At 38.2% G+C, this 20910-nt stretch overlaps 1 non-coding gene across 1 annotated transcript; it reads left to right on the top strand.

The window, feature by feature from the left end:
• The first annotated feature begins 15101 nt into the window (after positions 1-15101).
• LOC130977631 (small nucleolar RNA R71) lies at positions 15102-15205 on the top strand. The gene has a single exon (XR_009085316.1). It is a non-coding gene; the product is annotated as a small nucleolar RNA R71 (small nucleolar RNA).
• The last annotated feature ends 5705 nt before the right edge of the window (positions 15206-20910 follow it).

Here is a 20910-nt window from a genome sequence, read left to right as displayed (position 1 = left end):
CTAAACAATATGAAATCAAACAATTATTCATCAAATTCAATCACAAATACAATTCAAACTTATCATTCAGTTATTCCAAACAATCATAAATTATTTACAAATACCCACTAGACTTCCATGGCATAAAACAGATAATTTCAAGATAAAATCCCTTACCTCGAATGATCGAACCTGAAAGTTATAAAACACACAAAACACCCTTTTCTTTTGGCCTGCAGTAAAAGCAGCCATAATCACAGCTCCATTTCATCTTTACAGCGACAATGATAACTCTAAACACGACATGCAATCACTGTAATTCAACCTATAGCAAAAACACTGCAGAAACCTCAATAATATTTAACGAAAAAGCGATAGAAGAGGTTTTGGAAGCAAGATAGCTTACTCTATTCAGAAAAAAACCAAGGAACGGAGCAGCTGCAGCTCTGGTGATGATTTTCGGTGAGCTAAACAGTGGCAGAAGCTTGCGACAGTGGCAGCTCCAGCAGTTTTGGCATCTCCGATCGACGGCAGCAGCGCTATGTCAGATTCTAGAAACTCGGAGCAGAGGCAGAACAGTGTCTTCTTCCATTGATTCTCGTGACGCTCCTCTTCTCTGTACACATAGTGGAAGTGGCTTCCTCTAGTGGCATAGCATCGGTGACGAGCTTCACAGCGGCCGTTACTAGCATGATGACGGCGTCTGAGCGTAGCTCTTCCAGCTCGCGTCTTCTCCCTTCTCTCGACAGCACTGACGCGACTCGTGGCTCTGTAGACGGCGGCGACGGGGCGTAGGCTCTCTCTCTCTTCTTGTGTGCGACGACAGTAGCGACTCAGTGGAACGGTGGCGACGGCTCCACGGCGATGACCTAAGTGCGACAGGATGCGGTGGAGATGTGAACCCCTCTTCTCTTCTCCCTTCTTCTCTATTCTCTCTTTCCCTCTTCTTTCTTCCCTCTTATTTCTCTTATTCACAGTGTATTTTGTGTTGTTGAGTGCGGTTGAAATTGTGAAGAAAAGAGGGTTGGGGTGGCGGTAGGTGAGGCGGCTAGGTTAGGGTTAAATTTAAATTAGGGTTTTGATTTGGGAATTAAGGTTTTATGTATAAAATTGGAAATTTTGGGTTTAAGTAGAATATTAATTAAAACCAAATTTAATCTAATAATAATATTTATAAAAATACTATTTAATTATCAACTTAAAATTTATTTTCAAATAAATATTCTAATTCAATAATTAGAGATAGTCAAATTAATTTCTCTTAAAATCATAAAATAGAGTTTAAAGTCTAATTATTTAAATTAAACCATATATCTAAAATCCTCATTATTTTTTAATTACTCAAGCTTTAAAATTAAAAATAAGAAAATATCCAATTAATATAAAAGTTTCTGCAAACAATATCCTGAATAAATAAAATAAGTCATAATTAATTTATTATTTAATTTCTAAAGATCTGGGATCTTACAGCATCTGTTTGGGTTTAAGTTGGTGCAGCCTCAAATCCATTTCCTCGGCTGATGTGGACATCTACTAACCCCTCTGCCCCTTCCTTGTCATCATCATTGTCACTAAACACAACTTCAGTTAGGGGTGTTCATGGATCGGATCCGATCCGTATATCTGCGATGTTTATCCGAATCCGATCTGAAAATTGCAGATATGGATCCGGTCCGCACGGTGACGTCGGGATTTTTGCTAGTAAAGAATTTTATAAAAATAGTCGCGCTGTAGATATAGATTCTAAACCAACAGAAATCCCTTCGTGCAAACGTTTTGGTTGTCACAAGTAACAAACCCATTTAAAATTGATAACCGAGTATTTAAACCTCGGGTCGTCTTCTCAAGGAATTGCAGGGAGATATGTTTTTATTATTGGCTATGAAAAAGGTAAAATTGGGATTTTTGGAATTTGGGCAATGGGCACAGGTATATTTTCAAAGCAATAAAAAATAAATAAATAACTGTAAAATAAACTCTTGGCAAGGTATAAGAACTGGAAGTCCTATCCTTATCAATTGTGATGAGAATTGGATTTTAATCCCACTTAGTTAACCTTTACTAGACAAAGGAAGGTCAAGTGGACTAATTAATTTGATACCTAAAGTCCTAGTCTTTCCTTTGGAAAGGCTAGACTTATTGGAACTCAAATTAATTAGCAACTCCCAATTTCAACCGCTGCTTTATTTGACAGCTCAAGCGTCGCCAATTACTCAACCAAAGCCAAAAGGGATAACAGAAAAATCTAAATTATTTATATAAATAAAAGACAGCAATCATCAATCTGAAATACCTCAAAATCATAAATTAATAACTCAATCAAATGTAACATGGGCAGTTATAGCCAAATAAAGAAGTTGAGTTGAACATAGAAATCCATAAATTAAATTGAGAAAATAAATAAAAGGAATATTGAACCTGTAATTGAAGATGAAATAATCCTGAAGTGATAAGAAATCCTAATCCTAAAATAAATTCTAATCCTAATCCTAATCCTAAGAGAGAGGAGAGAACATCTCTCTCTAAAAACTACATCTAAAACTAAAATTATGAATTATGAGAGCATGATCTGAAGTGTCCTTTATTTCTCCACTTTGTAGCCTTTAATCTGTGTTTTCTAGGCTTGAAACTGGGACGAAAATAGCCCAGGATTCGCTGTTTGCGAAATCTGCCATGCTAATTTTCGCAGATGCGACGCGTCCGCGTGGATGACGCGTTCGCGTCACCTATCTGTACGTTCACTATGGCAAATTATATATCAAATCGAAGCCCCGGACGTTAGCTTTCCAAAGCAAGTAGAACCGTGTCATTTGGACCTCTGTAGCTAAAGTTATAGCCGTTTGAGTGCGAAGAGGTCAAGTTGGACAGCTTAACAACTTCTTCAACTTCTTGTATTCCTTCCACTTTTGCATGCTTCCTTTCCATCCTCCAAGCCATTCTTGTCCTATAATATCTGAAAATACTTAACACACATATCAAGGCATCTAATGGTAATAAGAGAGGATTAATAATAAGCAAATATAAGATCAAAGAAGCATGTTTTCAATCATAGCACAAAATCAGGAAGGAAAATGTAAAACATACGAATTGTATGAATAAGTGAGTAAAGAGTTGATAAAAACTACTCAATTGAGCATAAGATAAACCATAAAATAGTGGTTTATCACACGGCTTTTGGATCGGATCGGATCAGATCCGCACACTAATCGGATCGGATTGCAGATTTTGTGTTGGTATCCGCATATCCGCATATCCACAAAAATAAAGAAATAAATAAATAAATATTCTTTTTATATTTTATTTCAACTAATAATTATCATATATGTTGTATTATTTTTTTAATTTATTATTTAAGAAAAGTATGTTTAATATTATTTTAATATTATTTTAAGAGTAAATATATTTAAAAGAATAGAAAAAATGAATTTTATTGATATGTTTTTAATAAAAATAAGCTTTTAAAAATATTTTTGTATTTTCCAGATATATCCGATATCCGATCCTATTTGCGGATCGGATCGGATCGAATCAAACCTTAAAAACTGCGGATATTGGATCCGATCCAATGATTTTAGTGCGGATCAGATCGAAATTTTGGCCATATCCGATCTGATCCGATCCGCGTTCACCCCTAACTTCAGTAGCACTATCATTTGAACCATAACCATTTTTAGAATCAGAACTCCATGAATCATAACTTTCATCTTCATTACCCTTGGGTCCATAGTCCTCGTCCTCACTGCCGTCACTACCCTCTTCTTCCTCATTTGATTCATTTGTTCTATCTTTCTTAGTTTCAATCTCTTCCTTCACATTTGGGCTAGCATTTGTCTCCACTTGTCCAACAGCATGGGCCTCATATGTAACAATTGGGCCTAGCCCATCAGATCCACTAGTTTTCACTTGCATGGTAGTTTTAGTACTCCCTAACATGTATACATCCTCAACCTCTTCATGGATATCACTAGTTTTGTGAACTACATACAGCTCCACTATATCCTCCCTAACCCCAATATTGGCCATATCCATTGCATCTTTGTCGCTTCGCAGCATCCTTAAACCTTCTTCTATACTCTCATCCTGTGATTTGTACCACATTGCTGTAATATCTTTCTTCAAACATCCTTGTTTGCTCACTAGGTCATAAACCTCAATCAGGCTCCACTCATCCTCATTGCAGTAGTCTATCACATTTGTCTCCCCACCCAAATACTTCAAATGCCCTCCTTGAAGTCCAAACCTACCTTAGTGGTAAACTTTGACACTAAAATAACTCATCCTAAACCATGGACCCTGTTACATTAGGTAAACATAGTCAAACAACATAAACTAAATTGTTTGAACAAAAGAGTAAATATTGGTCATCACAAAATACTACTAAATCCCTACAACTGTAAGCAAAGATTGAATCACTAAAAAAAAGAAACGGCATGCCCTAACTAACATAACCGAGGAACATTTTTCTGGGAATACAAAAGATCAACTAAACCCTACAATACGAAAATCTCATATATGGACATCGTTCTTCATGGAAATATTGCATAAAACCCCAAAAAAAAAAAATTTCCTTCATACATACCTTGTTGAACAAAATCACTGTGTCACAAAAAAAAAAGGCTAAGCAATCATGCTACACAACAAACAAGGATCCACTAATTACCTTCAATTTGCAACCCCTCCCTGCGATCAGCCTCGAAAAAAAGTAAAACAGGTATGGTAAAGAGAACTGGAATGGCAAACGTTGCATTGAAGTGTTCTGTTTTTTCAAAATTTTGTGTTTGCTACAGTGAATGTTATAATGGGCACGAAGATTCAGCCATGTCCATGTTAACCTTTGGGCTCATTAACTTAACCTCCACATGTCAAAAGGCATTAACGAAATGTTAGACATTTTGACGGAGGGACAACATTGATTTAATTTAGAAACGTTAGGGATACAAATAGGACGTTTAAAACGTTAGGGATAACTTTGAGACTTACTGATAAACCATTATTTTATGATTTATATTGTGTATAATTGAGTGGTTTTATCAAGTCTTTATCCACTTATTCATATGATTAGCATGATATTACAATTCCTTCCCAAAGTTGTTCTATGGTTGAAAACTTGCTTCCTAGAGATCTTTTTATTATGTATTTTAATTCTCTTTTATACCATTCGATGCCGTGATCCATGTGTTAAGGGTTTCAGGTTTCATAGGGCAGGAATGGCTTAGAGAATGGAAAGGAAGCTTGCAAAAAGGGAAGGAGCACAAGAAATAAAGGAGACAACCAGCGAACAGCGACGCACACGCATGGCTGACGCGTGCGCGCGATTTGGACAAAATCACAGCGACGCGTGTGCGTGCTTGACGCGTACGCGTGAATTGGAGTTTGCACAAACGATGCGAGCGCATGCCTGACGCACACACGTGGAGAGGAAAATCATCAAACGACGCATACGCATGACTGACGCGTACGTGTGACATGCGCGATCTGCAGAAAATTCAAAAAATGCTGGGGGCGATTTTGGGCCGCGTTTTGACCCAGTTTTTAGCCCAGAAACACAGACTAAAGCCGGGGAACATGCAAAGACTCAAAAGAGATTCTCATGAGGATAGTTTTTAGTTTTTAGATCGGATTTTACTCCTCCTCTAGGTTTTCTCTACACATTCATAGTTCTTAGAATTTTATTTGCTTTTGGATTTGGATATTGAGAAGAGTTGTTACCTCCACCAAGACTTCGTCATTTTAGTTTGTTTCTTACTTTTTACTTACTCTTTCATATCCTTAATTTGTCCAGAGTTACAATTGGATTATTTTTAGAGTTTATTAATACAAGAACTATTTTTATTTTTAATTGATCTTTTTTATTATTGTTTATCATGACTTTCTTTATTTTCCCTCTTAATTTTGTGAAGTCTACATTCATGATAATGGAGTAGTTCCCCAACTTGATTAGGAGTTGATTAAAAGGAGAACCTTGAGTTGGAATACTCAAGAGTCAAATTATAATTGGGTTTATTGTTGGTTGACTCTCTAGTCACTAACGCTAATCCTTCTCAAGGGAGAGGATTAGAACTTGTGAATAGAAGTTGACTCCCAACTTACTTGACTTTCCTTTATTCAGTAAAGGATAACTAAGTGGAAACAACTACCAATTATCAATTGATCTTGATAAAAATCCAACAAGAATAGAACTTCCAATTAATCTTCTCCCGGTCAAGATCTTCATCTAAATTACATAAATTCTCTTATTTATTTTTCTGTTTCTCAAACTCAAAATTTCTTGGAAAATCTCTGACCAATAAGCTGCACTCTTTTGTCAACTCGTTGGGAGACGACCTGGGATTCATACTCCCAGTATTTTTATTCTAATTTTGTGACAACCCTTTTAAATTGATAAGCGGATTTTCACTGGTTAAGAATTGTACTTGCAACGTATTTATTCCATTAAATTCTTAATCGGTCAATTTCTGCCTCTGTCAATTTTTGGCACCGTTGCCGGGGAGTTTCAATAGTGTGCTAATTCATTGGTTGGAATTTATTTATTTGAATTTTATTTTATTTTGTTTTGTTACCATGAGCTCTATGTTTTTCTCATTGAATGACGCGTTCATTGCCTGATTCGAGCTTAGCCGCTTTTGATCCTGAAATTGAAAGAACTCTTTCACGTATTAGGCGAGCTCGACGTCGATTAGCCTCTAAGGGTGGTGAAGTGATTGTTATCGATTCACCAATCTGATCTGAAGACGAATCTGAACCGCCATCTGAGAGCGAAATAAGCTCATTTACTACTGATTCAGTTGATTCACGTGCAGGTAACATGGCAGCACCTAGGAGGATTACTCTCCAGGAAGCTGGAGCCCTAGATTTTACACTGTAGCCGTATCAAGTGATGCACCCAACTCTGGCTGTAGATTTTGAACTGAAAACTGCACTAATTAACTTGTTGCCCAAGTTTCATAGCTTACCTGCTCAAGAGCCTATTAAGCACCTTAGGGATTTCCAGACAGCCTGTTCTACTGTTAGGCGTCATGGTGCAGATGAAACTTCTATTCTGTTAACCGTCTTCCCGTTTTCTCTTAAGGGAAAGTCAAGAGAATGGTATTACACTCAACCTGAAGCGACTGTTACTAACTAGGATACGCTTAGAAGAGAATTTTTGGAAAAATACTTTCCAGCTAAAGTTATTGATAGATTGAGGAAAGAAATTTCTATGATTATTCAAGGCGAATCCGAGACTCTCTACGAATATTGGGAGCGCTTCAACAATCTCCTGGACGCATGCCCCCATCACATGATTGGCAAGATGGTGTTGATCAGCTACTTCACACAAGTCATGAAGCCTCAGGATAAGACCACATTGGAAGGTGCTAGTAATGGATCTATGAAAAAGTACAAGACCAAAGATGAAGCATGGCAATTGATCAGCGACTTAGCTGAGTCCACTAGGAATCACAGGGATAGGCACAGCCACTCAAAAGATGTTGTTGAGGTTTCCTCTAGCAAAGAGACTACTACTCTGATCCAGAGTATATGTGAAATGACCAACCTACTGAAACAGATGTAGTTGAATCAACAACAAGCATAACAATCTCAGCCTCCCCCACCACAACAAAGCCAACAGTTGGTTCCATAAAGAGTATGCGGGATCTGCATTGATTATAGTCATTATAGTGATGAATGTCCGCAGCTCCAACAGGAAGACAACACTGTGGCAGCCACTCACAACTTCTATGAACGCCCAAATCAAGGATACAATCAAGGTGGCAACTAGACCAAGGTGGCAACTATAATCATAGATGGCAGGATGATTCCAACTAAGGTTGGAGAGATAATTCTAACCATGGTTGGAGGGACACCTATAACAGAGGAGGAAGAGATAACAATGGAAACCAGAGGTGGAATAACAGTAACAACAACAGACAGCAGAATCAGAGCAACCTTATAGAGCACCTCACCTAAGATAGCCTCAAGGACCCCAGTACAACCAACAACAAGTACCTCAGATCACTTATTCTAATTCTTCATCAAATGACGAGATGCTCCGTTCTCTCGCACAAGGACAACAAGACATGCATACGCAGCTGAATTCTACTTTGAATGGTCTAACTGCCACTTTACAAGCTCTTGTCTCCCGGTTAGATTCATCACCTAACTGCACCAATCAATCTTCAAGCTCTAATGGAATTCCTTCTCAACCCCTACCTAATCCTAAGGGTGGCATCAATGCCATCACTTTGAGGCCCGAAACCACATTGCAGGAGAGAAACCAGGAGGAGCCAAGCTCAGCAGTACACATCCCAGCTGAGGATGTGGTGGAAGTGGAAGATGTTGAAGAGAAAGAGGACATACAAAACATAGTTGAAAAAGAAGTAGCTCAACCACAGAATAAAACACCAAAGGATGCAGAAGCTGCAAGCAACGCCCTCCCTATTCCCTTCCCACAACTTGCAAGGAAGCCCAGAAAGCATATGGAACTTGATCCCAAAATGGTAGAAATATTCAAAAAGGTTGAGATAACTGGTGGACGAAGTTGTGATCCTCAAAGTTGGTCTCTTTGTACTTGTATGAAATTTAAACATTGGCTCTATCAAAAATACCCCAAAGAGATCATGGTATGATGAATTGGGATCTGAATAATCCCTGGTAATGGCACGTGTGGTCACAACTCCGTTCAACTTAACCAGCAAGTGCACTGGGTCGTCCAAGTAATACCTTACGTGAGTAAGGGTCGATCCCACGGAGATTGTTGGTATGAAGCAAGCTATGGTCACCTTGTAAATCTCAGTTAGGCAGATTAAATGGTTTATAATAAGTTCAAAAATAAATAATAAACAGAAAATAAAATAGTAAATAGTTACTCATATAATTCCATGGTAGGAATTTCAGATAGGCATATGGAGATGTTGTGCTCCTCTCGAATCTCTACTTTCTTATTATATTCATCCAATCCTTCTTACTCCTTTCCATGGCAAGCTGTATGTAGGGCATCACCGTTGTCAATGGCTACATCCCATCCTCTCAGTAAAAATGATCCTATGCTCTGTCATAGCACGGCTAATCATCTGTCGGTTCTCAATCAGGTTGGAATAGAATCCCTTGATTCTTTTGCGTCTGTCACTAACGCCCAGCCTTCAGGAGTTTGAAGCTCGTCACAGTCATTCAATCCCAGAATCCTACTCGGAATACCACAGACAAGGTTAGACTTTTCGGATTCCCATGAATGCCGCCATCTATCTAGCTTATACCACGAAGATTCTGTTGGGGAATCTAAGAGATATGCGCCCGGCCTAAGGTAGAACGGAAGTGGTTGTCAGTCACGCGCATTCATAGGTGAGAATGATGATGAGTGTCACGGATCATCACATTCATCAAGTTGAAGTGCAACGTATATCTTGGAATAAGAATAAGGAGAATTGAATAGAAAATAGTAGTAATTGCATTGAAACTTGAGGTACAGCAGAGCTCCACACCCTTAATCTATGGTGTGTAGAAACTCCACCGTTAAAAATACATAAGTGAAAGGTTCAGGCATGGCCAAATGGCCAGCCCCATGAAGGTCTAAGGACTAGGCGTCCAGAGATATCTAATACTCTAGTAAAAAGTCCTATTTATAATAAACTAGCTACTAGGGTTTACAGGAGTAAGTAATTGATGCATAAATCCACTTCCGGGGCCCACTTGGTGTGTGTTTGGGCTGAGCTTGATCTATCCACGAGTTGAGGCTTTTATTGGAGTTGAACGCCAAGTTATAACGTGTTTCTGGCGTTCAACTCCGGGTCGTGACGTGTTTCTGGCGTTTGACTCCAGACAGCAGCATGTACTTGGCGTTGAGCGCCACTTTACATCGTCAATTCCCGAATAAAGTATGGACTATTATATATTGCTGGAAAGCGCTGGATGTCTACTTTCCAATGCCATTGAGAGCGCGCCATTTGGAGTTCTATAGCTCCAGAAAATCTATTTCGAGTGCAGGGAGGTCAGATTCCAACAGCATCAGCAGTCCTTTGTCAGCCTCCTATCAGAGTTTTGCTCAGATCCCTCAATTTCAGCCAGAAATTACCTGAAATCACAGAAAAACACAAAAACTCATAGTAAAGTCCAAAAATGTGAATTTAACATAAAAACTAATGAAAACATCCCTAAAAGTAGCTTGAACTTACTAAAAATTACCTAAAAACAATGCCAAAAAGCGTATAAATTATCCGCTCATCACAACACCAAACTTAAATTGTTGCTTGTCCCCAAGCAACTGAAAATAAAATAGGATAAAAAGAAGAGAATATACTATAAATTCCAAAATATCAATGAATATTAATTCTAATTAGATGAGCGGGACTTGTAGCTTTTTGCTTCTGAACAGTTTTGGCATCTCACTTTTTCCTTTGAAGTTTAGAATGATTGGCTTCTCTAGGAACTTAGAATTTCGGATAGTGTTATTGTCCTTCCTAGTTAAGTATGTTGATTCTTGAACACAGCTACTTATGAGTCTTGGCCGTTGCCCTAAGCACTTTGTTTTCCAGTATTACCACCGGATACATAAATGCCACAGACACATAACTGGGTGAACCTTTTCAGATTGTGACTCAGCTTTGCTAGAGTCCCTAGTTAGTGGTGTCCAGAGCTCTTTAGCACACTCTTTTGCTTTGGATCACGACTTTAACCACTCAGTCTCAAGCTTTTCACTTGGACCTGCATGCCATAAGCACATGGTTAGGGACAGCTTGAATTAGCCGCTTAGGCCTGGATTTTATTTCCTTGGGCCCTCCTATCCATTGATGCTCAAAGCCTTGGATCCTTTTTACCCTTGCCTTTTGGTTTTAAGGGCTATTGGCTTTTTCTGCTTGCTTTTTCTTTTTCTTTCTATTTTTTTTCGCCAAATTTTTTTTTCGCAAGCCTTTGCTTTTTCACTGCTTTTTCTTGCTTCAAGAATGAATTTTATGACTTTTCAGATCATCAATAACATTTCTCTTTGTTCATCATTCTTTCAAGAGCCAACAGTTTTAACATTCATAAACAACAAGATCAAAAATATGTACTGTTCAAGCATTCATTCAGAAAATAAAAATTATTGTCACCACATCAATATAATTAAATTAAATTCAAGGACAATTTTCGAAATTTATGTACTTCTTGTTCTTTTGAATTAAAAACATTTTTCATTTAAGAAAGGTGAAGGATTAATGGAATTTATTCATAACTTTAAGACATAGTTACTAAACACTAATGATCATGAAGTAGAGACACAAAACATAAATGAACACAACATAAAAACCGAAAGGCAGAAAGAAATAAGAACAAGGAATGAATCCACCTTAGTGGAGTCTTCTTCTTGAAGGACCAACAATGTCCTTAAGCTCTTCTATGTCCCTTCCTTGCCTTTGTTGCTCCTCCCTCATTGCTCTTTGATCTTCTCTTATTTCATGGAGAATGATGGAGTGCTCATGATGTTCCACTCTTAATTGTTCCACATTGTAGCTCAAATCTTCTAAGGAAGTGTTGAGTTGTTCCCAATAGTTGTTGGGAGGAAAGTGCATCCCTTGAGGCATCTCAGGGATTTCTTGATGATGAGCTTCCTCATGCATCTCTTGAGATCCGTGGAGGGTCTCTCTTGCTTGCTCCATCCTCTTCTTGGTGATGGGCTTATCCTCTTCAATGGAGATGTCTCCTTCTATGATAACTCCAGCTGAGTAACATAGATGGAAAATAAGGTGAGGAAAAGCTAGCCTTGCCATGGTGGAGGGCTTTTCGGCTATTTTGTAGATTTCATTGGAGATGACTTCATGAACTTCTACTTCCTCTCCAATCATGATGCTATGAATCATGATGGCCCGATCCACAGTAACTTCAGATCGGTTGCTAGTGGGAATGATGGATGTTGAATGAACTCCAACCACCCTCTAGCCACAGGCTTGAGGTCCAGTCTTCTTAGTTGAACTGGCTTGCCTTTGGAGTCTCTTTTCCATTGAGCTCCTTCCACACATATGTCCATTAGGACTTGGTCCAACCTTTGATTAAAGTTGACCCTTCTAGTGTAGGGGCGTACATCTCCTTGCATCATGGGCAAGTGGAACGCCAACCTCACATTCTCCGGACTAAAATCTAAGTATTTCCCCCGAACCATTGTGAGATAATTCTTTGGACTCGGGTTCATACTTTGATCATGGTTCCTAGTGATCCATGCATTGGCATAGAACTCTTGAACCATTAAGATTCTGACTTGTTGCATGGGGTTGGTTAGGACTTCCCAACCTCTTCTTCGGATTTCATGTCGGATTTTCAGATACTCATTTTTCTTGAGCTTGAAAGGGACCTCAGGGATCACCTTCTTCTTTGCCACAACATCATAGAAGTGGTCTTGATGGCTTTTGGAGATGAATCTTTCCATCTCCCATGACTCGGAGGTGGAAGCTTTTGTCTTCCCTTTTCCTTTTCTAGAGGATTCTCCGGCCTTAGGTGCCATTGATGGTAATGGAAAAACAAAAAGCTTATGCTTTTACCACACCAAACTTAAAATATTGCTCGTCCTCGAGCAAGAGAAGAAAGAAGAGAAGAAGAAGAAGAAGAAAATATGGAGGAGAGTGAGAGATGGTGTTTTTGGCCAAGGTGAAGAAGAGGGGGTTTGTGTTGTGTGAAAATGAAGTAGAATGGAAGGGTATATATAGGGAGGGGAGAGGGTGTAGTTTTGTCATTTAGGGTGGGATTGGGTGGGAAAGTGGTTTTGAATTTTGAAGGTAGGTGGGGTTTATGGGGAAGAGTGGATGGATGTGAGTGGTGAAGGGGGTAATTGGGAAGAGAGATTGAAGTTGTTGGGAAGTGTGATATGGGGAAGAGTATTATAGGATTAGGAGGTAAGGTGGGAATATGTTAGGTGGGGATCCTGTGGGGTCCACAGATCCTGAGATGATCCTGTGGGGTCCACAGATCCTGACGTGTCAAGGAATTACATCCCTGCACCAATTAGGCATGTAGAATGCCTTTGCACACCATTCTGGCGTTTAAACACCGAGATGATGCACACTCTGGGCGTTTAACGCCCATGTGTAGCATGTTTCTGGCGTTGAACGCCAGTTCCATGCTTGTTACTGGCGTTCAGCGCCAGCTTTTCTCAAGGCACATTCCTGGCGTTCAACTGCCAGAATGTTGCTTGTTTCTGGCGTTCAGCGCCAGATTCATGCTCTGTTCTGGCGTTGAACGCCAGCCAGATGCTCCTTACTGGCGTTGAACACCAGTCTGTCCTTCCTCCAGGGTGTGATTTTTCTTCTGCTATTTTTGATTCTGTTTTTAATTTTTATATTTTTTTCGTGACTCCACATGATCATGTACCTAATAAAACACAAAATAACAATAAAATAAAATTAAAATTAGATAAATAAAAATTTGGGTTGCCTCCCAACAAGCGCTTCTTTAATGTCAATAGCTTGACAGTGGGCTCTCATGTGGCCACAAGGTGATCAGGTCAATGTTGTATAGTCCCAACACCAAACTTAGAGTTTGGATATGGGGTCTTAATACCAAACTTAGTGTTTGGTTGTGGCCTCCCAACACCAAACTTAGAGTTTGACTATGGGGGCTCTTCTTGACTCTGAACTGAGAGAAGCTCTTTGTGCTCACTCTCTTTTGTCACAGAGGGATGGCCATGTGCCTTAAACACCAGGTAGTCCCCATTCAATTGAAGGACTAATTCACCTCTGTTGACATCTATCACAGCTTCTGCTGTGGCTAGGAAAGGTCTTCCAAGGATGATACACTCATCCTCTTCCTTCCCAGTGTCTAAGATTATGAAATCAGCAGGGATGTAAAGGCTTTCAACCTTTACTAACACGTCCTCTACTATTCCATAAGCTTGTCTCAATGACTTGTCTGCCAATTATAATGAGAACAAGGCAGGTTGTACCTCAATGATCCCCAGCTTCTCCATTACAGAGAGTGGCATAAGATTTATCCCTGACCCCAGATCACATAGAGCTTTTTCAAAGGTCATGGTGCCTATGGTACAAGGTATTAAGAACTTGCCAGGATCTTGTCTCTTTTGAGGTAAAATTTGCTGAATCCAGGTATCTAGTTCACTAATGAGCAAGGGAGGTTCATTTTTCCAAGTCTCATTACCAAACAACTTGGCATTCAGCTTCATGATAGCTCCTAAATATTGAACAACTTGCTCTCCAGTCACATCTTCATCCTCTTCAGAGGAAGAATAGTCTTCAGAGCTCATGAATGGCTAAAGGAGATTTAATGGAATCTCTATGGTCTCTATATGAGCCTCAGATTCCTTTGGATCCTTAATAAGAAACTCCCTCTTGCTTGAGAGACGTCCCAGGAGGTCTTCCTCACTAGGATTTTCGTCGTCCTCCTCCCTTGTGCATTCGGCCATATTGATTACATCAATGGCCTTGCACTCTTCTTTTGGATTCTCTTCTGTATTGCTTGGGAGAATACTGGGAGGAGTTTCAATGACTTTCTTACTCAGCTGGCCCACTTGTGCCTCCAGATTTCTGATGGAGGATCTTGTTTCACTCATGAAACTGAAAGTGGCTTTTGATAGATCAGAGACTAGATTGGCTAAATTAGAAGTGTTTTGTTTAGAATTCTCTGTCTGTTGCTGAGAAGATGATGGAAAAGGCTTGCTATTGCTCAGCCTATTGCGTCCACCATTGTTAAAGCCTTGTTGAGGCTTTTGTTGATCCTTCCATGAGAAATTTGGATGATTTCTCCATGATAAATTATAGGTGTTTCCATAAGGTTCACCCATGTAATTTACCTCTGCTATTGCAGGGTTTTCAGGATCATAAGCTTCTTCAGAAGCTGCCTCTTTAGTACTGTTGGATGCATTTTGCTATCCATTCAGACTTTGAGAAATCATGTTAACTTGCTGAGTCAACACTTTGTTCTGAGCCAATATGGCATTCAGAGCATCAATTTCAAGAACTCCCTTCCTCTGAGGCGTCCCATTATTCACAGAATTCCTCTCTGAGGTGTACATGAACTGGTTATTTGCAACCATGTCAATAAGTTCTTGAGCTTCTGCAGGTGTTTTCTTTAGGTGAATGGATCCACCTGCAGAATGGTCTAATGACATTTTCGAAAACTCAGATAGACCATAATAGAATATATCTAATATGGTCCATTCTGAAAACATGTCAGATGGACACCTTTTGGTCAACTGCTTGTATCTTTCCCAAGCTTCATAGAGGGATTCACCATCTTTTTGTTTGAAGGTCTGAACATCCACTCTAAGCTTGCTCAGCTTTTGAGGAGGAAAGAATTTATCCAAGAAGGCTGTGACCAGCTTATCCCAGGAGTCCAAGCTATCCTTAGGTTGTGAATCCAACCATATTCTAGCTCTGTCTCTTACAGCAAAAGGGAAAAGCATGAGCCTGTAGACTTCAGGATCAACTCCATTCGTCTTAACAGTCTCACAAATCTGCAAGAACTCAGTTAAAAACTGGTAAGAATCTTCAGATGGAAGTCCATCAAAACTTGCAGTTCTGTTGCATTAAAGCAACTAGTTGAGGCTTAAGCTCAAAATTGTTGGCTCCAATGGCAGGAATGGAGATGCTTCTTCCATCAAATTTGGACGTTGGCTTTGTGAAGTCACCAAGCATTCTCCTTGCATTATTGTTGTTGGGTTCGGCTGCCATCTCCTTCTCTTGTTCTAATATTTCTGAAAGGTTACCTTTAGATTGTTGTAATTTAGCTTCTCTTAGTTTCCTCTTCAGAGTCCTTTCTGGTTCAGGATCAATTTCAACAAGAGTGCCTTTTTTCTTGTTCCTGCTCATATGAAAGAGAAGAAAACAAGAAAAGAAGAGGAATCCTCTATGTCACAGTATAGAGATTCCTTTATGTTAGTAGAAGAAGAAAGGGGAGAAGAGTGAAGAAGAATGGGTTCGGATTTTTAGATGAAGAGAGGTGAAGAGAAGTGTTAGTAAATAAATAATTAAATAGAATAAGAAAAGAGAGGGAGAATTCGAAAATTAATTTTGAAAAGGAGTTAGTAATTTTGAAAATTAAAGATAAGATATGATTAAAATTAAAATTTAAAATAATTAAAAAGAATTTTTGAAAAAGATAGAGGTATTTTCGAAAATTAGAGAAGGAAAAGTAGTTAGGTGGTTTTGAAAAAGATAAGAAACAAACACAAAGTCAAAGAGTTAGTTGAAAAAGATATTAAAATCAAATTTGAAAAGATAAGAAGATAAGAAGTTAGAGAAGATATTTTGAAATCAATTTTTTTGGAAAAAGATAAGATATAAAAGATATGATAAGATATGTTTGAAAAAGATTTAATTTTTTTAAAATTAATTACTAACAAGAAACTAAAAGATAAGATTCTAAAACTTAAAGATTGAACCTTTCTTAACAAGAAAGTAACAAACTTCAAATTTTTTAATCAATCACATTAATTGTTAATGAATTTTTGAAAATATGATATAAAGATAAGAAAAAGATTTTGAAAAATATTTTGAAAAAGATTTTTGAAATTTCGAAAAATAGGAAAAAAATGAAAAAGATATGATTTTTGAAAAAGATTTTGAAAAGATAAGATTTTTTTAAATTGAAAATTTGATTTGATTTGTAAGAAACAACTAATTTTGAAAATTTTTGACTAAGTCAACTCAAATTTTTGAAAGTTATGAGAAAAATAAGGAAAAGATATTTTTTTGATTTTTGAATATTTCAATTATGAGAGAGAAAAACATAAAAATGACTCACAACATGAAAATTATGAATCAAAACTCATGATGCATGCAAGAACACTATGAATGTCAAGATGAACACCAAGAACACTTTGAAGATCATGATGAACATCAAGAACATAATTTTGAAAATTTTTTGATGCAAAAAAAATATGCAAGACACCAAACTTAGAAATCTTTAATGCATGGACTCTAACAAACAAAAAATGCATATGAAAAACAACAAACAACACAAAACAAGAAAACATCAAGATCAAACAAGAAGACTTACCAAGAACAACTTGAAGATCATGAAGAACACTATGAATATATGAATTTTCGAAAAATGCAAGAAAAAATTTTTAAAGCATGCAATTGACACCAAACTTAAAAATTGACTCAAAACTCAAACAAGAAACACAAAATATTTTTTATTTTTATGATCTTATTAATTTTTTTGGATTTTTATTATTTTTTTTTCGAAAATAAAGTTTGGAAAAACGAAAAAGAAAAGAAAAATTTCGAAAAAGATTTTTGAAAAATTTTTGAAAAGAAAATTACCTAATCTGAGCAACAAGATGAACCGTCAGTTGTCCATACTCGAACAATCCCCGGCAACGGCGCCAAAAACTTGGTGGACGAAGTTGTGATCCTCAAAGTTGGTCTCTTTGTACTTGTATGAAATTTAAATATTGGCTTGGTGCATGAAATTGCAATCACACTTTTGCAATCCCGCACAACTAACCAGCAAGTGCACTGGGTCGTCCAAGTAATACCTTACGTGAGTAAGGGTCGATCCCACGGAGATTGTCGGCTTGAAGCAAGCTATGGTTATCTTGTAAATCTTAGTCAGGATATCAGAAATTATCAAGATTGATTGTGAAAAGCAAAAGAACATGAAATAAGTACTTGTTATGCAGTAGTGGAGAATAGGTTGAGGCTTTGGAGATACTCTATCTTCTGAATCTCTGCTTTCCTACTGTCTTCTTCATCAAACACGCAAGGCTCCTTCCATGGCAAGTTGTATGTAGGGTTTCACCGTTGTTAGTGGCTACCTCCCATCCTCTCAGTGAAAACGTTCCTATGCTCTGTCACAGCATGGCTAATCATTTGTCGGTTCTCGGTCAGGCTGGAATAGAATCCATTGATTCTTTTACGTCTGTCACTAACGCCCCGCCTACTAGGAGTTTGAAGCACGTCACAGTCATTCAATCATTGAATCCTACTCAGAATACCACAGACAAGGTTTAGACCTTCCGGATTCTCTTGAATGCCGCCATCAGTTCTAGCTTATACCACGAAGATTCTGATTAAGGAATCCAAGAGATATCTACTCAATCTAAGGTAGAACGGAGGTGATTGTCAGGCACACGTTCATAGTTAAGAATGATGATGAGTGTCACGGATCATCACATTCGTCCGGGTTAAGAGCAAGTGATATCTTAGAATGGAAGCAAGCATGATTGAATAAGAAACAGTAGTAATTGCATTAATCCATCAAGACACAGCAGAGCTCCTCACCCCCAACCATGGGGTTTAGAGACTCATGCCGTGGAAGGTATACAAGGAAACGTGTAAAGTGTCATGAGGTACCGATAAAATGTCAAAAGATCCTATTAATAGTAAACTAGTAACCTAAGGTTTTATAGAAATGAGTAAATGACAGAAAAATCCACTTCCGGGCCCACTTGGTGTGTGCTTGGGCTGAGCATTGAAGCTTTCATGTGTAAAGACCTTTTCTGGAGTTAAACGCCAGCTTTTATGCCAGTTTGGGCGTTTAACTCCAAGTTTTATGCCAGTTCCAGCGTTAAACGCTGGAAATTCTGAGGCTGATTTGCCACGCCGGTTTGGGCCATCAAATCTCGGGCAAAGTATGGACTATTATACATTGCTGGAAAGCCCAGGATGTCTACTTTCCAATGCCGTTGAGAGCGCGCCAATTGGGCTTCTGTAGCTCCAGAAAATCCACTTCGAGTTCAGGGAGGTCAGAATCCAACAGCATCTGCAGTCCTTTTCAGTCTCTGAATCAGATTTTTGCTCAGGACCCTCAATTTCAGCCAGAAAATACCTGAAATCACAGAAAAACACACAAACTCATAGTAAAGTCCAGAAAAGTGAATTTTAACTAAAAACTAATAAAAATATACTAAAAACTAACCAAAAGATACTAAAAACATACTGAAAACAATGCCAAAAAAGGTACAAATTATCCGCTCATCACAACACCAAACTTAAATTGTTGCTTGTCCCCAAGCAACTGAAAATCAAAATAGAATAAAAAGAAGAGAATATACTATAGACTCCAAAATATCAAAGAAACATAGTTCCAATTAGATGAGCGGGACTAGTAGCTTTTTGCCTCCGAATAGTTTTGGCATCTCACTCTATCCTTTGAAGTTCAGAATGATTGGCATCTATAAGAACTCAGAACTCAGATAGTGTTATTGATTCTCCTAGTTAAGTATAATGATTCTTGAACATAGCTAGTGTATGAGTCTTGGCTGTGGCCCAAAGCACTCTGTCTTCCAGTATTACCACCAGATACATACATGCCACAGACACATAATTGGATGAACCTTTTTAGATTGTGACTCAGCTTTGCTAGAGTCCCCAATTAGAGGTGTCCAGGGTTCTTAAGCTCACTCTTTTTGCCTTGGTTCACAACTTTATTTCTTTCTTTTTCTTTTTCTTCTCTTTTTTTTTCGAAAATTTTTTTTTGACTACTGCTTTTTCTTGCTTCAAGAATCAATTTGATGATTTTTCAGATCCTCAATAACAGTTCTCTTTCTCCTCATTCTTTCAAGAGCCAACAATTTTAACATTCTCAAAACAACAAATTCAAAAGACATATGCACTGTTCAAGCATTCATTCAGAAAACAAAAAGTATTGTCACCACATCAAACTAATTCAACTAGTTTCAGAGATAAATTCGAAATCCTGTACTTCTTGTTCTTTTGTGATTAAAGCATTTTTCATTTAAGAGAGGTGATGGATTCATAGGACATTCATAACTTTAAGGCAGAATCTTTAAATTTTATTAATTATGAATTAAGAACAAGACTTAAAGAATAGATATAAAATGAAACTAAAAGAAAAAATTAGAAAACAAAAATTTAAACTAGGCTCCTAATGATAGAGGTTTTCACAGAGTTAGGACTCAACAACCTTGATTTTGAGAAGTGGATGCTCCCTCAGCTTGAGAGGAGAGCTTTTGGCGTTTCAACTCTTGGAGTTCACGCCCCTGCTTCTCTTGTTCCTTCAGCAATTTGCAGAGCATGCAGTTCTGATTCTGCTGTTCTTCCTTAAGTTGCTCCATAGTCTCTTGCAACTTGTTGATAGATGCTTCTAGGCTGGCCCAGTAGCCAATTTCAGGAAATTCAGGGAGGAACTCCTGCGCCCTCCTTTTGATAGAGTTGTCTTGCATTTGTCCTTCTATTGACTTCTTGGTGATTGGATGTTCAATGGGTATGAATTCATCTACTCCCATCTTTACCCCAGCCTCTTTACAGAGCAAGGAAATCAAGCTTGGGTAAGCTAGTTTGGCTTTAGTGGAATTCTTATTTGCAATTGTGTAGATCTCACAAGCAATCACATGATGCACCTCCACTTCTTTTCCAAGCATAATGCAATGAATCATCACTGCTCTCTTGATAGTGACCTCAGAACGGTTGCTAGTGGGCAGTATGGAACGCCCAATAAAGTCTAGCCAACCTCTTGCAATTGGTTTGAGGTCTCCCCTCTTGAGTTGGTTTGGGACACCCTTTGAATTGGTTATCCACTTAGTTCCAGGGAGGCATATGTCCTCTAGAACTTGATCCAACCCTTTATCTGCTCTCACCATTCTCCTATTAAAGGAGTCAGGATCATCTTGCATTTGAGGCAACTTGAAGATTTCTCTTATTTTGTCCAGATGGAAGTACATAACTTTCCCTCTGACCATGGTTCTGTAGGTATGATAAGCGGTTCCAGTTATTCTCTGCTTGTCTGTTAGCCACAGATTTGAGTAGAATTCCTGAACCATGTTCCTTCCAACCTTTATCTCAGGATTGGTTAGAACTTTCCATCCTCTGTTTCGAATTTGCTCTTGGATCCCCGGATATTCATCTTCTTTCAGATTAAATTTTACTTCCGGGATCACTGACCTCAGACCCATTATTTTGTGATAATGGTCTTCATGTTCTTTGGTTAAGAACTTCTCTTGATTCCAAAGATTCTTTGGATTGTTCTCTTTCTTTCCTCTTAAATTGGTTTGTTTTCCCTTAGGAGCCA

This window comes from Arachis stenosperma, chromosome 4, assembly GCF_014773155.1.
Source record: "Arachis stenosperma cultivar V10309 chromosome 4, arast.V10309.gnm1.PFL2, whole genome shotgun sequence".
In the NCBI taxonomy this organism is placed as follows: domain Eukaryota; kingdom Viridiplantae; phylum Streptophyta; class Magnoliopsida; order Fabales; family Fabaceae; genus Arachis; species Arachis stenosperma.
This window is presented reverse-complemented; position numbering and strand designations above follow the sequence as displayed.